Source organism: Echinops telfairi, unplaced genomic scaffold (genome assembly GCF_000313985.2).
Source record: "Echinops telfairi isolate 266 unplaced genomic scaffold, ASM31398v2 ScPeMD7_2;HRSCAF=8, whole genome shotgun sequence".
NCBI classification, from domain to species: Eukaryota; Metazoa; Chordata; class Mammalia; order Afrosoricida; family Tenrecidae; genus Echinops; species Echinops telfairi.
Genome location: NW_022103898.1, coordinates 21,684,510 through 21,690,320, shown reverse-complemented (window position 1 = coordinate 21,690,320; position 5,811 = coordinate 21,684,510).

The window sequence follows — 5,811 nt, the reverse complement described above, 5'->3', positions numbered from 1 at the left end:
CTTAATGCAAAGACGACACAAATCCTCACAAGTGGACCAGTAGGGAACATCTTGTACATGGAGAAAAGGTTGGAGTTGTCAAGGATTCATCTTGCTTGGATCCACAATCACTGCTCATGGAAACGGCAGTGAAGAAATCAAAAGACATGTTGCACAGGTAAATCTAGTGCACAATACCTCTCTAAAATATTGAAAAGCAAGGATGCTGGTAGTAGTTACATAATTTCATGTCCACTTGATAAATAAATGTAATGACTTACAGACTCGCATTATTATTTGATCATGGCTTATGTAAAAAACAAACAAACAATTTTATGACAAAAAGGAACACTTCAGGGTACCTAGATAGGATGAGCTGAATTCTGATCATTTCAAGTATTAATATGAATTAAGTGAATTAAACTTGGTGCAATTATGTTACCCATTACAAAATAGAACCTGTCCCTAGTAAATATTTGATCTCTTCTATAAATGGCACTTTGAGGTTAATATTCATTTCTTCTCCTGTGGTTGGCCTTAGTAGGCATATGAGTTTTTAAAGCTTCTATGGGACAAATTTATGATGATGCCTTCCATTAATGCACATTGCTCAAAGCCCACAGCCATCAAGTTAAAACTAACACATAGGAGCCCCTCCCAGGGGGACAAATAATGGAAAAGTGGGTGAGGGGCGACAGAGGAGGATATAAGATATGGAAATGATAATCAACAACTTATCAAGGGTTCCTGAGGGAGGGGTGGGAGGGGAGAGAAATGGGGAGCTGATATCAGAGGCTTAAGTGGGAAGAGAATGCTTTGAAAATCATGATGGTGGCATATGTGCAAATGTGCCTGACACACTGGATGAATGTATGGGTTGTGATAAGAGATGTAAGAGCCCCAATAAAAGTATTTTTTTTTAAAGTACAAAACAAAACAAAAACTAACACATAAGAAGAAGTACTAGAATTGCCCTGTGGGGTTTCCTAGGCTGGAATCTTTGTGGGAGCAGCTTTCTACCAGGGAGGGGTTGGTAGGTTCAAGCCACAGACTTTTCAGTTAGCAACAAAGAAAGGAAGAAATATTTATACACTTGACAAAGGAGAGATGTTTAGGAAAGGAAAGAAGACTCCTGTAACTAAGTTAGAGGCTATCAGTTAATCAGCATCATCTCTTCTCCCTGATGCTGCACGCTGCTCCGATGGGAGTTGGTCATGATGCCTCAGGTGGTAAAAGCATAATGGGATGGTTCATTTTGCTTTTCTCCAGAACTCAAAAGCCCAAGCTTTAGTTCAGTTACTGTTTAATAAACATTCTTGCTCCCAGGATTGCAATCACAGGCTATTCTTTTTTTTTTAATTCATATTGCTCAGGAAACGAAAACAAATCATAAAGTAAATAAAACAAATGATACTAAAATCATAACAATTAATAACTCTATCCCTCTCATTATTTAGCATATTATGGATATATTTAATATTCCCCTTTACTTAAATCATTTGGATAAAATTAATCCCTAACTTCTAAAGGCAAGTTAACTCATCATCATAAAAAGACTAGCAAAATTATAAAGCTAATGAACAAAAGTTGACAAAATAGACAGAGCCTCAGAGTTCTCTGAGGCCTTATGCACACTCAGAACTTGTTCTTGAATGCAGAGTAGCTAAAGGGAATGGAAAAAACGATGGAGTAAAAGAATTGAACAGAACATTTCAATGGGCAGCTTGTGAAGACTAAATTCGATAATGAAAATGTGCAAAAACCTGGAGTTAGGAAGCCAAAAAGAAAGACCATGATCAGTATATCCAAGCTGTAAGAAATGAAGAAAAGTTTCAAGTCTTGTGTTATAATAGTGATGGGCAGAAAGAAAGATCGAGAACCTCGGGTCAATCTGTTGCACAAAGCCTCTTTAAAGCTGTCACTTTGAAGACTCAGGGGCACCTGGCTTGAGCCATGGTATCAGTTGCTTCATGTGCAGGTGAGAGTTGGACATTGATAAGGAAGACTGACGGAGAATTGATGCACTTGGATTATGGTGTGGATGAAGAATATCGAAAGTACCATGGATGGCTAAAAGAAGAAACAAATCTGTCTTGGAGGAAGCCCAGTAGAATGCTCCTTAGAAGGAAGGATGATGAGACGTTGATATGCTCTCAGAATAGGCTGCCTGCTGGAGAAGGCCGTTGTGCTTGGTAAGGCAAAGGTGCAGTGAAAAAGAGAAAAACCCACTGTGAGATGGACCGTCAGAAGCTGCAACCGTGGGCTGAAATATCTCCATTGTGAGGATGGCACAGGGCCAGGCAGTGCTTCCTGCAGTTGCTCTGCTTCTGAGCAGATTTAACAACACAACAACTCCAGGGGGAAAAGAAAGTCGTCAAGGATTTCATTTTACTTTGACCCACAATCGACACTCATCAGTCATGAAGACGTCAAAGGATGTATTGCGGTGGGCAACCTGCTGCACAAGACCATGCACAGTGTTCAAGAGCAAGGGTATCTATCACCTGGAGACTGAGGTGTGCCTGCCCCAAGCCAGAGTCTTTAAAGCTGTCTCCTATGCATGTGAATGCTGGACATATTGATAAGGAAGACTGCAGAAGAATTGATCCATTTGAATTATGGCTTTGGTAAAGAATATTGAAAGTACCATGAAGAAGAAACAAACCTCCCTGAAAAAGAAGCACATCCTTAGATGTGAGGAGGGGTAGTGTTTGTTCATCTCACTTATTTTGGACACATTATCAGAAGAGACCAGTCCCTGGAGAAGGACACCATGCTTGGTAACGAAGAACAATGAAAAAATAGGAAGGCCCTCCTGTAGATGGATGGACACAGTGGCTGCAACAATGGGCTCAAATATAACAACTGTGAGGCAGGTGCAGGACTGGACAGTGTCTGTTGGATTGTAGACAGGGGTGCTGTGAGTTGGAGCTGACTCAAGAGCACCTGAAACAAGACGATGGGCTAAATAAATTGTCAAGATTTTCGTTTAGCTTGGATCCACAATCAACACTCAAGCATGGTTCTAGAACACATTTCGTGAATGGATGGGTAAGTGAAGACTGAGTGACGGAATTGACGCTAAAGGAGAACAGAAAAAGGCGTGACTAATTGTATTGGGTGTCACAAAAGAAGATTTCACAAAGATTTGACACTTCTCCCCAGCCCCCAAAGAGCTGGGTCTTGAAGACATTACCAGAAGATAAGGAGGAAATACACCAGAGGCACAGGAAGTGCAAATCTTTAAAATATTGTTGAGCTTTGTCTTGGCAGTTCAGTTACTTGTTGGTCAGTCTGATCTCTTTAAGGATCAACTTAACCTTTACTAGGACAAATCAAGACTCCAGAGGTCATGCAGTTCTGCTATTTAAGGTATAAGGCGCCCTTGTGGTACAGGGGGCTAGGGAACTGCAAGGTCAGCAGTTCATACCCACCAGCTGCTCTGGAGAAAAAGATGAGACTTTTTGCTCCTGTAAAGACTTACAGCCCTGGAAACCCAAGGGGGCCTTAGAACACAGCAGAGATTTAAGCAACATTCTTGACCTCTATTTCTGTGTGGTTTCTTGTTTTGTGGCAAGCTTCCCAGAATTCTGGTTCTCTCAGATTCTCTAAATTCTCCTATTTAACTTTTTCCCGCTAACTGCACAGGACAGAAAGGAGACCTGGTCGTGCTGTGGGTTCTGCACTGAACTGTAGTCGTAAGGTCAGCTGTTCACACAGACCAGACACTCTGAGGGAAAACTAAGACTTTCTGCTCCTGTAAAGATTTGCAATGCTGCAACCCTTATATGAAGTTGCTATGAGTTGGAAGTGGTAGTGGGTTAGGAGGTCATTGAGCTACACGTTATGGGCACCTGTTCTAGGGGAAGCCTGTGTCTACTCTGGGGGAGGGGGCATAGCCTGCCTCTTTCAGCTGGGCACCATCTGGTCTCAGGGTTGTGGAGACTGATGGTGTGGGCCATTTAGTGTCCATTGGGCTCATTGTTTCCATGTGCCTTTTGACCTTTATGACTCTTCTCTTCTTTGGAGGGGCCCCGGTGGCGTAGTGGTTACGAGGTGGACTGCAGTCTACAAGGTTGGTAGTTTGAAACCATCATCTGCTCTGGGAGAAAGATGGGGCTTTCTACTCCCATAAGCAGTTACCGTCTCAGAAACTAACAGGGGCCGTTGTAGCCTGTCCTATAGGGTCACTAATGCAGGACATAGCCCTGATGACAGTAAGTTTGGCTTTCTTTGATCTCTCCTCTGGATGGGAAGAGACCAATGTTTGCACATTAGATGACTACTCAGGAGCCTGTATGCAGCCAGCCGTTACTTACCGAAGTAGGATGTAGAACGCCGTCTTTGTGAACTATGTCATGCCGACTGATCTCGGTGTCTACTGAGACTGAGGCCCAGGCCCAGGGATTCATTCCCTCAAGGTATCTGGTTATGCCTAAGACATTTCCGTAACTGCCTCCTGTATGCGTCACCACAGTCATGAATATATTTGCAGTAAGGTACATACACACATAGATATACAAACACCACAGAATCCCCAAACTCACTGCTAGTGGGTGGATTCTGACGCACAGCAACCCTGTAGGGCAGGAAGAACTGCTTCTGGGGGCTTCCCAGGCTGTCCCTCTTCCTGGATGCAGAGAAATCCTCGGCTCTCTACCGCACGTACACAAATAGTTGCTGTCAACTTATCTATATTGGTGGATGTACTCACTCCCATTATCTCTCTTTTTGACGAGTTTTAGCTATGATGATTTCTCAAAGCCTGCAACAGAAAGTAGATCTTAATCTATTACTGGTTGAAGAAGTAGATAACTAAGAAAATAATTTTCTTAAGTGGTTTTAAACTCTTGCTGATTCTTTAACAAACAGTGCCACCTACTGGAAAAACTTAAAAATTTCCTGCAAAATAAGTACAGTATTTCAAAGCAATGAAAAAAAGTAATTCCTTTACTCTTTGGATAATATGTATTTGTCATCCACGTACAAGCCATGGAGCCAGTTCTGACTTGTGACAATGCTATAGGACAGGGTGAATCTGCCTCTGTGGGTTTTTGAGACTGTAACTCTTTACAGGAGTAGAACAATCTCATCTTTCTCCAACTGAGCGGCTGGTGGTTTCGAACTGTTGACCTGACAGTTAACTGCCTAATGCATAACACTATTCCAACAACATTAAGTTGTTTCAGGGACGACATGGTCAGGAGGTTCATTTAGATAGCATTTAATCTAATGAGAGAGATGGGGATTAAACAAACCTCAAAATAATGGAATGATCAAAATTTTCAGTAAGTGTTACAAAGAATATATAGTGAGTCAGTTTTTCACCAACGCCACAATTAAAAAGTTATATTACTGTTTGTCCTTTTTCTTTCATCAAAGATTACAAATTGTATGGTTAAGTCAAATACAGTGAGCTTATATCTTAAGAATGTTATTAAAGAAATAAAAGATTAAATTTGATATGGGTAAATATATATAGATAGAGAGAGAGAGAGAATAAAAGTGGTGCTTATTCAAGATTGTGTGGTCAGAGAAGTCCTCACGGAGGAAGTCACATTTAATCTGAGATATCTAAGATGCATGAGAGTCATAAGAGAACTTTTCAGGCAAAAAGAGGGCCCAGTGTTGTGGCTCAAAAAGGGGGCTTAAACGATGAAACATATAACTTTCCTCCAGTTCTTTAATGCTTCCTCCCCCCCAATATCATGATCCCAATTCTGCCTTGCAAATCTGGCTAGACCAGAGAGGATGTACATTGGTACAGATAGCAACTTGAAACACAGGGAACCCAGGATAGATGACTTCTTCAGGACCAGTGGTGAGAGGGGC